The sequence below is a fragment of the Vicia villosa genome, linkage group LG2 (genome assembly GCF_029867415.1).
Source record: "Vicia villosa cultivar HV-30 ecotype Madison, WI linkage group LG2, Vvil1.0, whole genome shotgun sequence".
NCBI classification, from domain to species: Eukaryota; Viridiplantae; Streptophyta; class Magnoliopsida; order Fabales; family Fabaceae; genus Vicia; species Vicia villosa.
The window spans coordinates 90,449,038-90,472,532 of record NC_081181.1 but is presented as its reverse complement, the minus strand read 5'-3'; the positions used below and the strand labels follow the sequence as shown (position 1 = coordinate 90,472,532).

Genomic DNA, 23,495 nt, shown 5'->3' with positions numbered 1-23,495 from the left:
AGTGTGCTCTATAAATAAAAACAATAGGTTATATGAAAATTTTGCTATACACAAAAGAAACAGAGATTAGATGAACAAAGAATGAGAAACTAACCCTACTGGTCGGGTATTATACGCCCAAAGATGCAGACTTTCTGTGTTGCCGGTGGACATGAATCTATCGACTAAGTGCTGTCTAACTGATTCCGGTTCCGAAGCAATTGCCATTCCGCTGCAGTGGGCGGAAGACACGAAACGGAATCTGTTAGACAACGGAGTCCCGCGCAACACTCTGTCATACAACAACCTTAAATAAAAACATAACAAACATTAGATTATTTTCATTGAAATGTGTAAATAAATTATATTGTGAGACTAATTAAATAATATATCGGATGAGGGAATATTACCGGATGTATGAGTGCATGTTATTGACGCCTAGTTGATCATGCTTAAAAATCTCCTCCAAGTCATCAAGTTCAATAAGTGACTTGAATTCAATACCGAAGACACTCTCATCCATAACGATTTCACGTAAAGCACCGTCCTTCAAATCGGACATATCAACCATTGTTGCGAGCGTCGACCGGTACCGAGGCACAAAAGCACCGCCTTTTTTTCCCGCTGGCTTCGAAGGACCAGTGGGTGGTACGGTACGAACATGCTGCGTCACTTGTTGTGACTCCCGAGCGGATGCCTAAAAATCATATAAGTTAGGTAAAATATAAAATCATGCAGATTTAGATTCAGATTAATTATTAACACTTTAAATGTACCTCTTTTAGTGATGCAACAGACTCCTCCTCCTGTAAAATCCCTTTACCCTTATATGCGGGTTTTATAGGAGCAATCTAAAATTAAAATGTAAAAAATAGTTAATAAACGGTTTAGAATTGACATTCGAAAACTAAATGATTTCTTAATCGTTTTCAATATACCTCATCACTAATGACAATGAGCTCCGAGGGCCATGCAACAAATGATCCTATTGCATCTCGCAGCAATGTCGTCTCTGAGACCAAGTCAGGTACCGGTAGCATCGCATCATGATCTACTACAACATCCACCGATACTTTCAAGTGTCCATCCGGGAGCGGTCTATGGTGAAGTAAATCTCCCACAGTGTTGTGCACTTTTCCCTTGCCAACTAGGCGATAACACGGTGCCGATAAGAATAGTTGGCAAGAAGAAATGCCCTAAACCAATAGTAAATATAAAGTCATTATCGTTAACAAAATAGAACAATTTGTAAGGAAATAGAACAATTTGTAAGAAATACCTCGGGAAATTTTCTTTGACCGTTGAAACTAGCTTTATCACTAGTTTCTCTCACCGATGCAGTATTGCACTTTTCTCTCATATACAAATCTTTATCTTTTTGCAATGCAGAGACTTGTGCTTGCAATTCCGCCAACTTTTGCAACACTTCTTCATTTGAAGGATTTCTTCTCCTAGGATTCTTGTAATAAGAGGTTGGAGTCACACCATGACCCTTACCCCTCACCCGACCGGGATACTCAGGAGCATGCAGGGCTCTACTAAGTACGCTCCTATCATCATGATCCTCACCGGTGGACACCGATTGCGACAAGGTCTCCTGTAATTCATTTATATTTCAATAATTATTAGTGGAGATAAAAAATCATTTATATATTAAAAAACATTTGATTTAAATAAAGACACAGTATTATACTTACACATTCAGTATACACTCTCTGAACTTCGGGATCGACGGCTTGATTCTTGCCCACCCGAGCTTCCCTCCACAACACATGTACAGGAAGTGAGGTTTCCTCACTTTTAGACTCCTCCAACTATGCATTGACACAAATCGCAAAATCGTCAAATAAAACACATTTAGACAATTAATTAAAACGCATTTCTATTTACTTACGATTTTATCCTCCAAGCGTGCATATCCCATACGCCCTTTTTTGTATGGATATGCGGGTTTTGATGCTCTCGCGCTATTTGTGACACTCCTTTTCCGAAAAGCTTCATCTCTTTGATTTACAAACTTAACCCAATCTTCTTCATCAATGAAGATCTTATACTTTAGTGGTCTTCCCGGCGCCTCTTCAAGAAAGTTTCCATCTTTATCCTTAAGATAGTTATTTGTCAAAAAAGCTTTCCACCCTCTATATCTTTTTCCGGCCAAACTAAGTATGTACTTTTTACGCTCATCTGGTATGTCAAAGGTCCTCTGCAAAAAAAACATGCGCATAGTGTGTTAGTATAAGTAATGTAAACAATTTATCGTCAATATAATAACAACAACCATATATGGTATATACCTGAAGCTCTTCCCAAATCGCCTTTTTTTTATTATCCAAGTCGTCACTCTTCATATTCCATTTAGCTACAGAGATTGGAATATGCATACGAACAAGTGTACCAATGTAACTTGTCAACTTTGCAGAATTAGGACCAATTGGTTGGTTTTCAGAATTCCATTCCAAAGGGTATACTAATCCTTGGTCTCTATGTCGTATGATTCCCTTCATAATCGTGATGCCTCGTGCAACTTCTTTTGCTTCAGTATCAGGTGGAGCATTTGTATCCGGAGCATCTCTTTCTTGTGAGTTTTCTTGTGAGTTTGTAGGTGGAGCATCTTTATCTGAAGCCATTGAACCTGTATCAAACAAAGTAAAGCACATTAGTAAAGCACTATAGACCTGTATCTGAAGCCATTGAACCTGTATCAAAAAAAGTAAAGCATTCAACGGAAAGTTGTCGGAATTGAACGAAATTTACATGGCTATGGTAAAACGTCCCCACGGACTCAAAAATAAAGTCGGTTTTCCGAAATTCAGACCCTAAGCCCGACTTTTGATTACGGTCAGAAGCAAAACCGATAAAAAAACAGTCCCGAAATGTAAAGATAAGTGCATGAGCAGATCCGGAATCGTCAAAATAGTATATTTACATGTAAAGAAGTCGACAAACGGATACATGGTTCAAAACAAATTAGTCGGTAAAAATTGAATAAAATAATCGGTACAAATTGAATAAAACAATGGGTACAAATTGAATAAAACAAATTGAATAAGTACTATACTATTGAATAAAACAATCGGTACAAAGTGAATAAAACTATTACCTTTATCACTAACGTCTCTTTCTTTTCTTGGTAGGATTGTGTTCAACGCGTCTCTTAACAACGCGGACGGTTGGATTAATCCAAATACCCTCATTATGATCATTTCTAGTACAAGATTCATTCTCATTTTGATCGCTTCTTGTACAAGAATCAATGCCAACACCAATATCACCTTGATCTTCAATGTTTTCATCAACTATTTTGTTAGATAAAAGCACTATAGACCATTTCGTACTTGAAGGATCATTGACATAGAACACTTGTTTAGCTTGAGAGGCTAGAATGAAAGGCTCATCTTTGTACCCTACCCTATTGAACATTTGACAGATATTCAGTACAAAACTCAACCGCTTCTTCAACAACGTATCGTTCCGCAATACAGCCCTCCGGTCGACTTCTGTTTTTCACGTACCCTTTTAATATTTTCATATAACGTTCAGCAGGGTACATCCATCTCATATAAGCTGGTCCGCACAATTGTGTCTCTTTCACAAGATGCACGACTAGATGAACCATTATGTCAAAAAACGAGGGAGGAAAATACATTTCAAGATCACATAAAGTAACAACTATCTCTTTTTGCAATGTTGGTAAGATCGCGGGATCGACCACCTTACTGCAAATTGACCTGAAGAAGAAACACAACTTAGTTATTGCGCTTCTTACTTTTTCTGGAAGAATAGAACGTATACCTATTGGTAAAAAATGTTCCATTATAACATGACAATCATGCGTCTTCAAACTCTTTAACTTGAGGTCTTTCATGGACACAAGTCTTCTAATATCTGAAGAGTAGCCTTCTGGAACTTTAACTTCACTGAGAAACTTACACAATGTTTTCTTCTCCTTTCTAGATAGAGTGTAAACAGCAGGTGGCAGATATGTTCGTCTTCCTTTCGTCACGGGTCCCAATTCAGTTCTCATTCCCATGTTTACCATGTCCTTCCTTATGTTAAGGCCATCCTTAGACTTTCCTTGTATATTGAGTAACGTACCTATGACGCTGTCAAATACATTTTTTTCAATATGCATAACATCCAGGAAATGTCTTACGTACAACGACTTCCAATATGGAAGTTCAAAAAAAATTGACTTCTTCTTCCACCCACCCTTGACAAGTGAATGTGCAAAAGGCTTGCCAAACTGAGTGCTCACATCTTTCACCTTTTCAAAAATTTGATCACCTGACAAAAAAGGCGGGGCTGTACCGTGTTCGGCCTTTCCGTTGAATGCTTTTCTCCACCCACGGTAGTGATGATTAGAATTTAAGAATCTACGATGGCCGAGAAAGACATTCTTCTGACAAAGCTCCAATCGTGTCGTATCGGTTTCATCTTCACAAACGGGACACGCCTTTTGACCTTTATTGCTGTACCCGGATAGATTTCCGTATGCTGGAAAATCATTAATTGTTCCAAACAACATCGCCCTCAAGTTGAAACTTTCCTTCCTATACCCATCGTAAACCTCCACACCGTTCTCCCACAAAAACTTTAAATCTTCGATTAAGGGTGCCAAGTATACATCTATGTCATTCCCTGGTTGTTTAGGCCCAGAAATTAGCATAGATAACATCATGTACTTACGCTTCATACATAGCCACGGAGGTAGGTTATAGATCATAAGAATCACAGGCCATGTGCTATGCGAGATACTTTGAATACCATGCGGGTTCATTCCATCAGTAGACAATGACAACCGAAGGTTTCTTGCTTCTTTTCCAAATTCAGGATATTCAGTATCAACTTTCATCCATTGTGGTGAGTCTGCCGGATGTCGCAACTTTCCATCAATAATTCTTTCATCTGCATGCCAAGTCAAGTGTCTTGAATCGGTCTCACTACGATACATGCGTCTAAATCTCGGAATTATAGGAAAATACCATAAGACTTTAGCAGGAGACAACTTTTTCTTATATCGAGGGGCACCACATTTAGGACACTCATTCAACGCTGCATACTCGTTTCGAAACAAAACGCAATCGTTTGGACATGCATGTATCTTATCATAGCTCATGCCAATAGAGGACAACATCTTTTTGGCTTCATACGTTCGATTGGGAAGAACATTATCCTCTGGTAGCATATCTTTCATAAGGGCTAATAACTCTGTGAAACTTTTATCCGACCATCCATTGTCCGCCTTTAAGTTGTACAACTTTAACACCGCAGACAATCTTGTGAATTTTGAACAACCATCATACAACGGTTTCTCTGCATCGCTTACCAACCTCTCAAACATTTTGGGACAATCCGCAAGATCTTCTTCAAGCGCTTCTGCAATCTCTTCGACTCGATCGCAATCGTATGTGTCTGTGCAATCGTCGTTTGAAGCATACTTCCTATTACAACTCGACCCAGCATTCCCGTTACTTTTCTCACCATGCATTGTCCAACATGTATAACTTCTATCAATTCCAAACCGTAGTAAATGGGATCCCAACTTTTTCCCGTCAACCTTATCCCCATAACAGCAACCCAAGCAAGGACACGGCATTCGAAGCGGGTCTTTGGAGTGCGCAACCGCAAACTCAACGAATTCCCATACCCCTTTCTCGTACTCTTTCGACAATCGGTTTGATCTCATCCATGTCTTATCCATGACTTAATTAAGCTAAACAAATGCTTCTTGGTTTCTCTATCAGGTACTAAGGAATTCTGTCAATATAATAAATAGCTATCATCATTATGTTTTGATCAGAATACTTAATGAGATCCTATAAAGTGTGAATAATAGAATACCTAATCAGAATACCTAATTAGAATACCCGATTTCTTAAAGAAGACATTACCTTATTTCAAGGTAATATAAGTCCACAAACCAAAAAATGGATTGAGAGACACTAAATTGAAATTAAATAGAACCATAAACAATAAACTACAAGCAGAAAACAACAAACTATAAGCAAGAAGAAAGGGATAGTAACCTGAGTTAGACTTGATATGGGAGACGGGTAGGTTTGAATCGGCGTTGTACGAGTAGAAACCAAAGCCTTCAAAGTAACTGTAAAATTAAACACACACGATGCAGTTAAATACACCACTACTAACACAATATCAAAAAAACCCCAATCTAAATTGAACATATTAAAGTTAGTTTCTATACTGCAAAATTCATCATAATACCAGTAATTTGAGAAAGAAATTTACTAATAAGCCAGATTCAACAATTTAGGAATTTACTGAATAAACTATTTAGGAACTCCTAACATTTGCAACACAAAAGTAAAACAATAAGGGAGACCACATGTACCTATATCAAATGGTTAAAACCAATGAAACCAGTATGACACATCCAAGGCAGATAAGTTGGTAACTATTGTTTTTCACTTCTAACTCTTCTTTTTTATTGATATTCAACTCTACTTGTTTGTGATTTTTTCTTTTTGGTAAACTTTTTAATTAAATTATTTACTTTTGATAACTTCAGCAGAATGAATGCATAAAGAAAGTTAAGATTATATCCCTTTCTTTTGTATATCTCTCAACTCTCAAGTATATTCCAAGTTAATATGACAACTCATCATTTAAAATTATCTAACAAATTCTACAAGAGATAAAATAGTAATGAAGAAAATCTATTTAACATACTTTCATCAAACAAAATCTATTTAACAAATTCTACAAGAGATAAAATTATCTAAATTCTAACAAAATCTAACAAATTATCTAACAAATTCCTCAAACAAACTTTCATTTTCAAATTGATATCAAACAACACAGCAGGAAGTAGTTTTCAACATACATAGTTACCTTGATCCATTCTATTTCAACAAACTTTCTTCATTACTATTTTATCTCTATCATAATTTTTTCTACTGCAAATTAAATGTGACAAATAACAATCATCCGTATCAGAAAGCAACAATGTGCAGTTCAAATTTCGCAACACTATAGCTCTGTACCATTGCTATTTGACAAACCCTAACGCCAATTGCAATGACTGATAAAACCTTTGCTGATTAAACAAACCCTAATGCCAATTGCAATGACTGTATTCAAAATCAAAGTCGAGCATATATAAAACCCAGCTATGCAGAATCAAAATCAAAGATACCTGTGAAAATCAGAGTCGATTCGAGGAGACGAAGATGCCTTCGCGTATGAACTTTGTTGCTGAGCTACGGTGGCGAAGAGAAGAAGATGATTGTAGGATGAATGTGGTTGCAGTGAAGAGAAGGAGATGAACGTATGGCTCTACGACGGCGATTTCGCGTGGAACAGTAGCAGAGCGAAGGGAGATATGGGTTTCGTTATTAGCTTAGAGAAGAACAGTACTGAAGGCAAATAGCGTGTTTTGTTAATTTTGTTTTAGAAATTTTAATTTTAAATTAGCTACTAGAGCGCTTTTCAAAAGCGCCTTTGTAACCCCATCTACACCAGCGCTTTTTGAATAAAAGCGCTTTCGTATCCCCCCCCCCCCCCTTTACCAGCGCTTTTGAAAGCGCTTTCGTACCCCCCCCTTTACCAGCGCTTTTTGAAAGCGCTCTCGTACCCCCACCCTTTACCAGCGCTTTCTAGAAAGCGCTCTCGTACCCCCACCCTTTACCAGCGATTTCTAGAAAGCGCTCTCGTACCCCCACCATTTACCAGCGCTTTTTTCCCTTGTTTTTTTTTTGTTTTTAGCGAAATCTTTAAGAGCGCTTTTTCCTAAAAGCGCTCTCGTAGGGGTGCTGCTAAAGATTATATTTGTTGTAGTGCGTTCATGCTGACTTTTGTCGTTTAGTTTTTGTTCTGTAACATTTCAGGATGTAGAGATGCTCTGATGATGCTCTGGTACATTCAACAATGTTCTGATACAAATCTAGCATGAAGTGATGTTGGTAGAAATTCAAAGCTCTGAAGCTATCTGAGGGAAGCAGAAATCAGAAGCTGTGAATGTTCTAAAGATCCAGAAAACTCAAGTTCTGAAGCTGTCGTAAATGGAAGCAGAAATCAGAAGCTGTGAATGTTCTGAAGATCAAAGAAATTCAAGTTCTGAAGCTGTCCTAGATGGAAGCAGGAATCAGAAGTTGTGAATGTTCTGAAGATCAAAGAAATTCAAGTTCTGAAGCTGTCCTAAATGGAAGCGGGAATCAGAAGCTGTGAGTGGTCTAAGGATCTAAAGAAATTCAAGTTCTGAAGCTGTCCAATGGAAGCAGAAGTCAGAAGCTATGAATTCTCTGAAGACAGAAGCTTATGTGATCGTCTCTACCGAAATAATCAGGGAAGTCTTTTATTAAAGTTCTTCGAGTATTTATTTCAGGGGGAGATTATTTATCTCAGGGGGAGATTGTTAATCTCAGAGGGAGACATATTCACATGCTTATGCTATAGCTGTGTAATTTGTCTTTTGCCGTCTGCTCTTTCTGATCGCAAATTCATATCATTTATATATGTTTTTGTCATCATCAAAAAGGGGGAGATTGTTAGAACAAGATTTGTTCTGATCAATTATCTTAGTTTTGATGATAACAATAATATGAATTTTGCTTAAGATAATATGGTACTCTAATCAAATGCAATTTCCTTTTCAGGAAATATATATAAAGAGTATGCATAAATCAGCGCTCAGAAGCTTTGACTCAGAAGGTTCAACATGCAACATCAGAACATGGTCTGGCAAGACATCAGAAGATGGTCGAAGCAGAATCAGAACATGGGTCTATGGAAGCATCAGAAGAACATGAGATCAGAAGCACTGAAGTTCTGATGGTATCACGCTCAGAAGCACTTCAAGGTCAGAAGATCAAAAGATGCTTTGCACCAAGCTGTTTGACTCTGATGATATTCAAACGTTGTATTCACAAACATCAGATCAGAAGAAAGTACAAGTGGCAGGCTACGCTGACTGACAAAAGGAACGTTAGAAGCTATTAAAGGCAACGTCAGTAGACACAGCGTGAACAAGGCTCGAGGTAGTTGACAAAAGCGTGAAACATTAAATGCAAAGCTGTACGGAACACGCAAAGCATTAAATGCGCTCAACGGTCATCTTCTCCAACGCCTATATATATGAAGTTCTGATGAGAAGCAAGGTTAACAATTCTGAACAACGACTCTGAACAAAATTCTGTGAATATTAACTTGCTGAAATGCTGTTCAAACTCAAAGCTCAGAATCTTCATCTTCATCAAAGCTCACTACATTGCTGTTGTAATATATTAGTGAGATTAAGCTTAAACGTTAAGAGAAATATCACAGTTTGTGATTATAGCTTTTAAGAAGCAATTGTAATACTCTTAGAATAGATTACATTAAGTTGTAAGGAACTAGAGTGATCAAGTGTTGATCAGGATACTCTAGGAAGTCTTAGCTTGTGTCTAAGCAGTTGTAATTAGAGTGATCACGTGGTGGTCAGGATACTCTAAGAAAGTCTTAGCTTGTGTCTAAGCAGTTGTTCCTGGAGTGATCAGGTTGTGATCAGGATACTCTAGAAGACTTAGTTGCGGACTAAGTGGAGAACCATTGTAATCCGTGCGATTAGTGGATTAAATCCTCGGTTGAGGTAAATCATCTCTGCGGGGGTGGACTGGAGTAGTTTAGTTAACAATGAACCAGGATAAAAATAACTGTGCAATTTATTTTTATCAGTCAAGTTTTAAAGCTACACTTATTCAAACCCCCCCTTTCTAAGTGTTTTTCTATCCTTCAATTACCACAAACTTTCCATGGACGAAAGACAAGATGGATTTTGGGGTGACAACTGCATGTATCCAGAATTCCTTGACAAGATCTGGGTAGACTGGTCCACAGAACTCTGCGAACAGCGAAGTCCATCCTTGAAAAATTATATCTTCTTTGAGATGAAATTGGTGTTCTTCGATGTTATCAAAATCAACCATAAGTTCACACAGAACTTCCAATTCATCCTTAGGAATGGAGCACGCAACAACTGGAGTGAGTTCCTGGTTTGCTTCATTTTGAATATGGAGAAGAGTAGATGAACCAACATTTTGAGATGAAGAAGCAGCCATTGAAACAGAATGAACAACTAAGAGGAACAAATTCTGGGTTTTCGGTTAGGGTTTTAGAAACGACTAAGAAGATTTCAAAAAAGAGAGTATGCAAGAAGAAAGAGAGACACGGAGCGAAAAAGATATATGAGATGATTTGAAAAGAATGTATAGAGGCGGATTTGAAAAAGAGAATAATAAAAAAAAATATAAACTGAACAGTTCCAGAATCAAAAGAAATCAATTTTATTAAAAGATGAGTGACGTAAGGAGAGAGAACGTGGTAAATGAAATGATTTAGAACAGTTACCTAGGTCGGCGTCTTTTCAACTGCACGCTTCGTACTAACCGTACAGACACGTGTTTACCATCAGATAATAGATGACAGCTGTAAAATTTTCAATAGACTTTACGCCTTCTGATTCTGATCACTGCTTCTGATTGTCATTCTTAAGAAATGATCTGGTTCTGATAGGATCATCTTTCTTCCCAAGGATCACATCTTCTGGATGAGCTGAAGCAAGTCTAGGTGATCTTCTGACTGTAGGTTCTTCAGAAATTCTCAGATTCTCTAAAGATGCAGCAACTTGATCTTCTGATCCATTGCTTCTGAGACTGCCAGCTTCTGCAGCTTTGCTTCTTGGTTCTTCAACTTCTGATATATCAATATCAAAATCTGCAAAATTCTCAAACTGCTTTGGTTTTTCAAGACCAAGCTTATCATCAAACCTGATATTGATTGATTCTTCTACAATCAATGTTTCAGTATTGTATACTCTGTAGCCTTTAGAGCGTTCAGAATATCCAAGAAGGAAACACTTTTGTGCTTTAGAATCAAACTTACCAAGATGATCTTTAGTATTCAGAATAAAACATACACATCCAAAAGGATGGAAATATGAAATGTTGGGCTTTCTGTTCTTCCACAATTCATAAGGAGTCTTATTTAGAATAGGTCTGATAGAGATTCTATTCTGAATATAACACGCAGTGTTAATTGCTTCTGCTCAGAAATGCTTAGCCATATTGGTTTCATTGATCATGGTTCTGGCCATTTCTTGTAGAGTCCTATTCTTTCGCTCTACAACTCCATTTTGCTGTGGAGTTCTGGGACAAGAGAAATCATGGGCAATACCATTTTCTTTGAAGAACTCCTCAAAGAATCTGTTCTCAAATTCACCACCATGATCACTTCTGACCTTTATGATTTTACACTCTTTCTCAGATTGAATCTGAGTGCAGAATTCAAAGAACACTGAATGAGACTCATCCTTGTGTTTCAAGAACTTTACCCATGTCCAGCGGCTATAATCATCAACGGTGACTAATCCATATTTCTTCCCTCTGACAGATGCTGTTTTGACTGGGCCAAACAGATCAATGTGCAAGAGTTCTAACGGCCTTGAGGTAGAAACAACATTCTTAGACTTGAATGCAGGTCTGGAGAACTTGCCCTTCTGACATGCTTCACAAAGAGCATCTGATTTGAATTTCAGATTTGGGAGTCCTCTGACCAGATTTAGTTTGTTAATCTGAGAAATCTTTCTCAAACTAGCATGACCTAATCTTCTGTGCCAGACCCATTGCTCTTCAGAAACAGACATAAGACAAGTCACTTTCTGCTTCTCAAGATCAGAAAAATCAATCTTATAAATGTTGTTCTTCCTCTTGCCTGTAAATAGGATTGAGCCATCCTTCTGACTTACAGCCTTGCAGGACTTTTGATTGAAGATTATGTCATAACCATTGTCACTTAATTGACTTATGGATAATAAGTTATGAGCTAATCCTTCAACAAGAAGTAGATTAGTTATGGAAGGAGAGTTACCAAGACTTATGGTTCCAGAGCCAATGATTTTGCCCTTCTGATCTCCTCCAAACTTGACTTCTCCACCTGGTTTAAGCACCAGGTCTTGGAATGTAGACCTTCTTCCCGTCATGTGTCGCGAGCACCCAGAGTCCAGGTACCATGACATTTTGCTTTCTGTCCTCTTTGCCGCCAAGGATATCTGCAATAGGAATATCTTTTCCTTAGGTACCCACAACTTCTTGGGTCCTTTCTTGTTAGTTCTCCTCAAGTTCTAATTGAACTTGGGTTTAGCAAAATATTTAACAGGAGGAACAGCATGATATTTCTTATTCTGAGTTCCATGATATTTCTTAGGTTGTGTCACATGCTTCTTGGTGTGTGTTATGTGAAAACTTTGTGCATGTGATGTGTGCTTAATATCATGGGAGTGGGCATATTTAAATTGGTTATACAGAGGCTTGTATGATATTTTCATATCATCCACAGATTCAAGCTTGTATGGGATTTCACCCTCATAACCAATGCCAACTCTTTTGTTTCCAGACACAGCATATATCATAGAAGCTAGCTGACTTCTGCCAATACTTCTAGATAAGAACTTCCTGAAACTTAAATCATATTCTTTCAAAATATGATTCAGACTAGGAGTGGATTTTTCTGAATCAGAAGGAGATCCAACGTTATTGGATAATTTTAAAACTTTTTCTTTTAATTCAGAATTTTCCAACTCAAGCTTCTTAGTTTCAAATTCAAATTGCTTTTTCAGCCTTTTGTATTTGATACTAAGATGGGCTTTTAATTCAAGAAGCTCTGTTAGACTGGAAACTAACTCTTCTCTAGATAGTTCAGAAAATACCTCTTCAGAATCTGATTCTGATGTAGATTCTGATCCATCATCTTCTGTCGCCATCAACGCAAAGTTTGCCTGCTCTCCTTCAGAGTCTGATCCTGATTCTGATTCAGAATCATCCCATGTTGCCATAAGACCTTTCTTCTTATTAAACTTCTTCTTGGGATTCTCCTTCTGAAGTTTCGGACACTCATTCTTGTAATGTCCAGGCTCATTGCACTCATAGCAGACAGCCTTGTTCTTGTCAGATCTTCTGTCACCAGAAGATTCTCCACATTCAAATCTCTTTTACTGAAGCGTTTTTCTCTTCCTGAATCTTTTCTAAACACGGTTAAGTGCTTGCACCTTAGAACCGGCGCTCTGATGCCAATTGAAGGATAGAAAAACACTTAGAAATGGGGGGTTTGAATAAGTGTAGTCTTAAAAACTTGAGCGATAAAAATAAATTGCACTGTTATTTTTATCCTGGTTCGTTGTTAACTAAACTACTCTAGTCCACCCCCACGGAGTGATTTACCTCACCTGAGGATTTAATCCACTAATCGCAACAGATTACAATGGTTTTCCACTTAGTCTGCGACTAAGTCTTCCAGAGTATCCTGATCACAACCTGATCACTCCAGGAACAAATGCTTAGACACAAGCTAAGACTTTCTTAGAGTATCCTGACCACCACGTGATCACTCTAATTACAACTGCTTAGACACAGGCTAAGACTTCCTAGAGTATCCTGATCAACACTTGATCACTCTAGTTCCTTACAACTTAATGTAATCAAATCTAAGAGTATTACAATGCTTCTTAAAAGCTATAATCACAACAGTGATATTTCTCTTAACGTTTAAGCTTAATCTCACTAATATATTACAACAGCAATGTAGTGAGCTTTGATGAAGATGAAGTTTCTGAGCTTTGGATTTGAGCAGCGTTTCAGCAAGTTAATTGTTAGCAAATCGTCAACCTTGCTTCTCATCAGAACTTCATATTTATAGGCGTTTGAGAAGATGACCGTTGAACGCATTTAATGCTTTGCGTGTTCCGTACAGCTGTGCATTTAATGTTTCACGCTTTTGTCAACTACCTCGAGCCTTGTTCACGCTGTGTCTACTGACGTTGCCTTTAATAGCTTCCAACGTTCCTTTTGTCAGTCAGCGTAGCCTGCCACCTGTACTTTCTTCTGATCTGATGTTTGTGAATAAAATATTTGAATATCATCAGAGTCAAATAGCTTGGTGCATAGCATCTTCTTGTCTTCTGACCTTGAAGTGCTTCTGAGCGTGATACCATCAGAACTTCAGTGCTTCTGCTTCTGACCTCAAGTTCTTCTGATGCTTTCATAGACCCATGTTCTGATTCTGCCTTGACCATCTTCTGATGTCTTGCCAGACCATGTTCTGATGTTGCATGCTGAACCTTCTGAGACAAAGCTTCTGAGCGCTGATTTGTGCATACTCTTTATATATTTCCTGAAATGGAAATTGCAATGTATTAGAGTACCACATTATCTCACACAAAATTCATATCCTTGTTATCATCAAAACTAAGAATATTGATCAGAACAAATCTTGTTCTAACAAAATTTATAATAACAATAGCAATAATATATATTTCAAAGAGGTTCCTATGGAGTACCGTAGATGTGAGGGGTGCTAATATCTTCCCTTTCCATAACCAACCCCTGAACCTAAGATCTCTGTTCTTTTTATTAGTTTCAATTTTAAAAACTTATTTGGGTTTTATTTCACTATTTTTTCTATTTTCTTTGGAAACAATAAAGCACGGTGGTGACTTTCATTAAAATAACTAGCTAAGTCAATCAAAGGCTTTAGTCTCAGTTTTTCACCGCTACACCACCATATTCACTCCCCTCTGATTTCGGCAAAATGAACAATTTACCTTGTTCTGTCCTAGCATTTCTAAATAATGGAATGTAATATTCTTTCTGCACCACTCAATTTCTCTCCATTCTACTTTTATCAAATCTATTCTGCTGCGTTCATTTCATGATATCCAAACGTATCCTAAGGGATTGTGAATTATTTTTCATCACAAGCAAAGTAGTTAACCTCAACATGTTTTAGTAAGAAAAATATATACTAACATTGTAAATAATGTCATGAATACCCTTGCTTATACACTTTGTTGTAAATTAATAGAGAATGCACTTAGTTACGACGAACTCTAATATTCTCACTAAGACCTTAGTCATTCATCAAAGAACTTACTTGAATTATTGTTACAATATTAGGTTGATTAATATTAAAATTAAAGAGAGTCCCCTCATGGACAACAATGTTTTTTCTAGAATTAGGGACCTTACTAATATCTAGTATCTTCATAAATCCAAACATTCTTAACTTGCTCAAAGTTCTAATGATAGGTGGCTTATGGAGGGTGATTCTAACTTTGATTATTTTCATGTCTATGTGAAGAGTAGGTTGGGGAGAAATAGGCTTGGTGGAAAAGGTGCCAAATGGGGTCATTATATTTTTTACTAGTCAATTTTTAGAACCATGTTTTGATATGTCAACTTTGGATGATTTTACCTTTCAGACCATTCCTCTTGAGGATAAAATTGGCCTCTTTGTCCTTTTTTTTCTTTTCTAATTTTAGTTTACTGGTGGCTAAGTGTAAACTCGGTTTTTGCGAACTGACTCCTTGCTCTTTTTATTTTTTTTTTTAATTAATTTTTTTTTATTTTTTTGCAAGAGTCGCCACCGACTTTTATTTTATCCAAAAAGGAAAGGCATAAAAGAACAGGAAAGACCTTTTGACAGATTTTGGGTTCGGGGGGTTGGTTATACAAAGGGAAGGTTTTAAGCACCCTTTGTATCCATGGTTATCCATGGGCTCTTAGTTTTGCTTAGATCACTTTTGCTCTTGTTTGATTTTTAAAATAAGCTCGGCAAGACATTAAGCCTTGTGCCTACATACCTCCTCGGTGCAATGGAGAAGTCAGAGCTAATGTAGTTCCGCTTTTAAAAAACGTTTGAAAAAAACATAAACACGTTTACCATCGTCGGAGCGAATACTCAGCCATTGATCTTGATCATGAGAACAAATAGATTCTTTGCATCACAAATGAAAGAAGGGCTCCAACTCGGATGAAAATCAACGAGTATGACACTATCTCTTTCACGTGGAAAAGATTCCATTATATCAATCAATCTCAAAATCGTGGGGTATCTCAACTCACTACAACACTTAATCGTGTCTAAACTTTGAAAGAAAAGCCACTAAGGGCAAAAGGTATTTTATAAGAAAAGATTTTTAAAAGAGGTTTTACAAACATAAGAAGATTTTGGAAAAAGGGAGAAGATTTTGAAAATTTAAGAAGTGGGAGGAGATGAAGAGGCTATCCTAGTGCTTAAAATAAAAGTTTAAGGAGAGAATGATCTAACCAAAATAAGAAACCAACAGTTGGCCGACGCATTACCACTTGGGGATCCAGATGAACTTATTATCTTTAGCACCACTTTGCATTAAGCACATTAAAATTCTGATGAAAATCGGGCAGAGTAACGGCTGTTTTCGGGTAAAATTCTTATCTCAATGCCTTGGAATTAACCATCAAGGACTTTCAAGGAAATACCTGCATACACAAACAGACAACAATCCAATGCCAGACAGACAGAACAACCATAGAGTAATAACAGAATAGGGGTCCAGAGGCACTAAGTCCATAAGTCCAAATCTCCAAAATGCTAGGGATAGTAACCAGTAGTCCAAGAGAGAACCTTAAGCGTTTTTTAGATTTTTGTTGTTTATTAGTGTTTTAGCATAAAAGTAAAGTATGGTCCAAGTGGACAAAAAGAAAATAACGGAAACATAAACAATGCGTCCAAATGGACAAAGAAAAAAAATAGCGGAAGCATAAATAATATGTCCAAATGGACAAAGAAAAAATAGCGGAAACATAAATAATATGTCCAAATGGACAAAGAAAAAAATAGCGGAAACATAAATAATATGTCCAAATGGACAAAGAAAAAATAGCGGAAACATAAATAATATGTCCAAATGGACAAAGAGAAAATAACAGAAACATAAATAATATGTCCAAATGGACAAAGAAAAAATAACAGAAACATAAATAATATGTCCAAATGGACAAAGAAAAAATAGCAGAAATATAAATAATATGTCCAAATGGACAAAGAAAAAATAGCAGAAACATAAATAATATGTCCAAATGGACAAAGAAAAAATAGCAGAAATATAAATAATATGTCCAAGTGGACAAAGAAAAAATGACAGAAACATAAATAATATGTCCAAATGGACAAAGAAAAAAAATGACAGAAACATAAATAATATGAATGATAAAATAAAGTATAAAGCAAAAAATATAAAGAACAATATAATAAAATGCGGAATTTAAAGTTAATTGTTAGATGTTAAAGATAACCATCTTGAAACTTGTCAAGTATGTTATCAAAGTTAGTAATAAAGATTGATGGTGAGTGAAGGATGTTCTCGGATTTAAATTTAATGGAACTTTATCAGAAGCTTGATAAAATCATAGCGACTACACGATAAAATTCCATAAGTCTTAAATCAACCGCATACAATTCTCTTCCATGTTTGATCTTTTTTTATCCCAATTCAAGACAAAGAAAAAGATAAGAAATAATATCAAATAATAAATAAAAATAAATACAAAACAAATTAAACTTAATATTTTTTTGTGATTTTCTTGGAATTGATTTTTAGTTAATTAACAAACTAATTAAACAAATAATTATACAAATAATTAAACTTAACAAAAAATATTCTTTTTTACGTCAAAAATTAGATTATAAAAAAAATAAACCTAAATCTAAAAGGAAAATATTTTTGGAGTTTTTTAATTGGTTAAAAATAATTAAAAAAGCAATATTTACATAATTACTAATTAATTAAGCAATATAAATTAATTATGAAAAGAAATAAAATATTTTTATGTTAAAAATTAAATAAACATTTTATCAACTTAAAACTAAAATTAAAACATTTTTTTTGAGAAATTGAAAATATGCATAAATATGGAGTTTTTAATTCATGAACTCCTAACACTACTACATATTAAAAATTACATTGTACTTACTCTATGATGTTCCAAGAGTGGAATAGAGTGATTGAAATTGATTGAAAGTGGCTATTTGAATGAGCCTTGATTTTTACAAGTTTCTTGAAACTTTTGAAAAATATAAAACTTATGTTATGCTTTTGGAGTGTGTTGTTATTCTTCTCTTGTTCCTCCTCCTCTTTTTCCTCCTTTTGAATAAAGAAAATGAAGTTCTATTTATAGGCAAAGAGTTTGATCTTGGAAGCCTTGCAAGTGGAAATTGTCATGATTGATTTTGTGGAAAAAATATGATAATGGAATATTTTCAATGAGTGTATTTCTTAACCATGGTTAAAACACTCAAGTATTATTCTCTTCAATCTTGCAATAATATATTTAAGCATCTTGAATTGGTCTTGATTGGCAACCATAAGCATCTTTGATAATATCTTTGAATTATCTCACTTTAATTAAACTTTAAATGAATAAAATTTAATTAAAATGAAATAAAAATGTCATGAATCATGGATGGGTCGTGGATGCCCTTTAAACATATGAGAATCAAGATTGAATCACAAAAGAATTGGCCTTTTTGAAAAAAAAATCAAATTTTGGTCATTACTTGTTTCATGCATTTTTCCAAAAAAGGTCAACTTCATCAAGGCATATCTCCCTCAATTTTGATCCTATGAAAGTGTTCTTTAACTTTTTGGAAAGCCCAAGATGTCCTCTACAAGCCACTTTGGAAGCGTTTTTGCATTTGGAGAAGTTATTTTGATGATATGGGCTTTGACAAAAAACTGCTTTTTGTTGACTTTCAAAATGACCCGTAATGTTTTGGCTTATATCTCTTAGGCGGAAGAATTTCTTGACCTCGGACCCAACATCAAAGTTGTAGAGAATTGAATTTCCTTGAGAATGAGCTTCGGTTGTAATTTTTCTGATGAACGAGTAGAGAGTTATGGCTGGTCAAAGTTCAGTTGACTTTTATGTCAAAAACCTTAATTTTGCAATTTTGAGTTTTGTTGATTTCTGAACTTTTCTTGATGAATTATGATCAATCCTTGATCAAATGATGAATATTACTTCAAATAATTGATGTTGACCAAAAATCTTGATTTTTGACTGCAGTTGACTTTTTTCAAATGAACCGCAGTTTTGCGATCTTTCAATGAATCAAGGTCTTCTCTTCAATTGAATGACATGAATGGACTTTAATGTTGATTTGAAGGCCTTTGAATAATATTTTGAGTCTTGGAATCATCTCCTGATTAAAAGTCAATCCTCTTATGAAATTAGGTCAAAACCCTAATTTGGTGCTTCAGACGATCTGGAGAGTTGTCTGCCTTAAACTGAGCCATCCTTGGACTTGAATATTGATTGGAGGAACCTTTGAATGTTGAGAGAATGTTGAACCTCTTGTGGGCCTCAAAACCCTAATTTTTTCAGCTTTCTCTTATTCATTCTCCTGTTTTTTGACACACAAGCAACAAACTTTTTTTTTTAATATTTTTTTGTTAGTAAATAAAAATATGCATGATGATAAATGATAATGATAATGATCACGATACTTAGAAAAATGATGGGATCTTAGAGGTCAAAAATTGGGGTGCAACACTAAGATCGAGGAAGATAAGAGTCTTGGCCTGAATGGGTTAAATTACTCCTTCCTCAATAGATTATATCATCCTTTTAGGATGGATATGAGGGTGCTATTTGGTTAGTTTCTCTTTTTATTTTGTTTCCTTGATTCTAAAGAAGGATACATCTTCTCATTTAGGTGATTTTAGACCTATATCTCTGGTCTGGCGTCTTGTTATTGAAGCTACCATGTCTATGGATAGCTAAATTTCTCTTGTGTCAAAATTAGAGGTAGTTAATCTAGATAGTATGTGTTTCTTTTGATCTTTTGTATGTGAACCTTGTTGATGATCAATATATGATGAATATCTTTGCTTTTAATATTATATGTTTGTTTTGAATCACTATTGAAAGGTTGTTTCAAACCTTGACTTAAGATATTCATCTATAAATGAACAAACTCTAGACATGGATTTTTGAGATGATATTCACTTGTATCAAGCTCTAAAGATTATTGTGTTGATTTATCATATAGTGGTTAATATGATAATACTCACGATATCACTTTAGAGATAAACGGTATTAAAAGGATACGTGATTATAATGATCATTAGCAAGTTCACATATTTGATTAAGAGAATATGAATGAAATAGGTTAACAAAATCTAATCTTAACATGCTTTCTTAAATCGTTCAAAACCCAACTTTTTACCATCATCACTTAGTTTTTCATGCAATCGTTACTTTCTGATACCAAAACCCTTTTAAAACCATTAGTCAAAACATTATTAATTGCAGAACGGCACTAATATTGCATCAATCCCTATGGAAACAATAAAGCAAATACTTATCCTATCAAAAGTGTTTCAACACGTCCCTATAAACTTGTGGCAAAAGTATTGGCAGCTAGATTGGCTTTAGTGATAGAAAAAAACCAATTAGTCAACTTTCACCACAGACACACTTTTGGTTAATAGGGTAGTGGCGGTTAATGATCTTATTTATTTGGCTAAGAAATCTAAAAAGGAATGTATTATCTTTAAAATGGACTTTGAGAAGTCCTAATTTAATTGAAGTTTTGTTAAATAAACACTATGGAGATTTATTTTTAGTGAAATATGGTGTGCTTCAATATGCATTTTTTTAGTGGAAACATGGAGGTCATGGTAAATGATTGTTCCACCCAGGACATCAATATTCAGAGAGGGCTCACACACGAAAACCATTTATCTCCTTTTCGTTTCCTCATGTTCGAGTGACTTTTTTGGAAGGGAAATTGGTCTTAATTCAGGCCCGTCCCATAGGCTAAGCAAGTGAGGCATTTGCCTAGGGCCTCAAAAAACAATTTTTTTACCCATCCTGCAATACATATAATCTATACTACAAACTATAATGTACCGTTAAATAATTATAACCTATAACATTGCAAGAAGCCAAAAAGTGTATTTGATATTTACTATGTACATGTGCACCTCTAGCATTTTTAATGTAATCATTTCTTTCATTAATACCAATGCCATTATATCAAGTTATCTTTCTCAAAATCAATATATAGTACACTACGATAAACAATAGATACAAAAAAAGTTGTCTCTCTCAAAATCATATTGTTTCTTTTCCTTTCTGTAAAGATCCGCCTCAGGCCTTAATATGTGTTGGGCCGGCCTTGTCTTAATTTTTTTAGACTTTAAGGCAAGAACTAAATATCTAGTTATAGAATTTTAAGAGACTTCTTGTGTGTTTTATCATGGTTTTAGAGAGACTTCTTCTTACACTTTCACCACTTTCAATATTGTGACATCCCTTTAGTATAAAACATTTATGTGGCTGAGTTGGGAGTTGGTTTTACCTAGGAAGTTGGAGTCGCTTTTTGAGTTATTTAGGTGTCTACGAGTTACCTCTGGAGTTATAGTTGAATTAATCTTAGTCTACATTTATGTGGTATGGGCCCTATAAAAATCCTGAAACAACTTAATATTTTACATAGTGTCTTGGTAAAACTTCTACTATTTCTCGCCCCTTCTCTTAATGGATGACCCTTGTCCTATGCTTGAGTTGTTAGTTGTTTTTTAAGGTTTGATTTTCTAGGTTTTGGTTGCGACTTTGTTGGGAAACTTTTCGGTGCTTCTTCTTTTGTAACGTACTAGTGTTTCTTTTTAGAGACTCAGTCTTTAGGTGTATTGTTTCCGCTCACCTATCGGTTTGTGTTTGTTCTTTTATTTTATTTGGCTCTTATTGCACTATGTCGTGACTTTTCTTTTAGAACTGTTGAACACTTCTGGTGCTTTCCTCGATCACATGTATTCTACATCTCTATTTTCTATATGTATACATTTTTATATTAAAAATAGAATAAAATTAATTCACATTGGTTCAGTGATCTGAAAGATAATTATTTTGTTAGGGGGAAAGTGAAGATTCTAATAAACATTTCATTAACTTCCTCGCACTGTGTGAAACTATAAAAAAGGATGAAAATTTATTTAAATTAACGATACTTCAACTTACATTTAACAATTTCAATCAACTTCAATTAGCTGACATTAAAATCATCAACAAGAAAGGCACATCATCCCAACCAAGGTTTACGTCTAACATGCATAACATAACCTTCAAGCATATATAACAGTAAATGCACAATCAATAGGCCAATCCTTTCAAGGAACTCAACAAAATAATATACATGTGGTTATTAGGGATGACAGTAGGCCAATCCTTTCAAGGAACTCAATAAACTAATGTACATGTGGTTATTAGGAATGACAATGGGCTGGGTACTATAGTACTTATCCCCATAACCGCGATTTGAAAATATCCTCGTATCCGAGCTCATACGTTTATAACCGTACATATACCCTATGGATGTCAAAGTACACATACTCGTTTACCCGCATTTCTAATAAAAAATATATCAATTATAATTTATCATGTTATTTTAAGTTTTTAACAACATAAAAAATTCAAGGATCATATTGTCGAGTTAAAAAACAAACATTTATATTAAAACCCATACTTGTTTAATAGTGATGTATTTAATAAAATTGATAAATTAACATGTATACATAATAATAAAAATTAAAATATATAAATATATATCGTGCGGGTATGGGACGAGATGGATACTAAGGTACTTGTACCCGCGCCTATACTCGCTTATTTTCAAGGGTGATTAATCGTGTCAATGTCCGTACCTATTTTGCGAGTTTTTACTCTATCTGTTGTGGGTAATTTTTGCGAATGCCCAATGGAGATGGGTCCAATTGTCATCTCTAAGTGGACATGCATCATATTGCATCGTACAATAACATGCCTCTCCTCCCACTAGAACCATTCATCTTTTTTCAACAACAAACCCTAATCCACATCGGACAACCCGAGGACGGTTACAACAACCTCTCCTACCTTGAGTCAAACTTATGTAGGATTCAAGTCATATTTACAATGTTCCGCCACAAGCATATACTTAATTGGCCGTCATAGTGCTTACCTTTTTTTTATATGTACCATCGATCACCAATCACTGGAGAACTCTTAGCACCACGCCATAAGCATCTTCGCAGTTGTCCTCGTCAACACACCGATCATTTTTATATTTCAGTATGTGATTGACAACATTCTTACTAATGATATAATGGTTCTGGTATGATAACTAAAGTGCTACGAATAGGAAATTTTAAAGCTTGTTAATTGTCGGGTTGGCGATTTCCTCGACATATTTTATGGGTGATTGTTTAATATAAATGGTGTCAAATATTTTCTTTAAATATTTGCCTCGACTTAGTTGATATTACAGCTAATATTTATAGCTCAACACGAGATGCATGTAGTGTCTATAAATGACATGCACTAACAAAAACATCAACCAAACATATTCTGGCGTTGGTGCTAATGTCAATATGAACATAAATATAGCGTCCATGCAAACATATACTACCTCCGATCCTATTTATAAGAAAAAGTCCACTTTTTAGATACATTAAATTACTAATGTATCTGGACAATATATTGTCTAAATATATTAATCATTTAATACATCTAAAAAGTGAGCTCTTTCTTATAAATAGGACCAAAAGGAGTATTAAGTAGCGTAAATCTTATACATATTGTTATAACATTTGTAAATTGAATGGTCAAATAGATGCTAAATAGCTTTAATTCGACAATAGTGCTTCGCATTGAGAATTGGACAGGGCC

General features: G+C 35.3%; 1 long non-coding RNA gene across 1 annotated transcript; it reads right to left on the bottom strand.

The window, feature by feature from the left end:
• Positions 1 to 624: 624 nt before the first annotated feature.
• On the bottom strand, positions 625 to 1,057 carry LOC131646407 (uncharacterized). Its single transcript, XR_009297474.1, has 3 exons — positions 918 to 1,057; positions 756 to 830; positions 625 to 676 (listed from the first exon to the last, which is right to left on the bottom strand). It is a non-coding gene; the product is annotated as an uncharacterized LOC131646407 (long non-coding RNA).
• Positions 1,058 to 23,495: the final 22,438 nt, after the last annotated feature.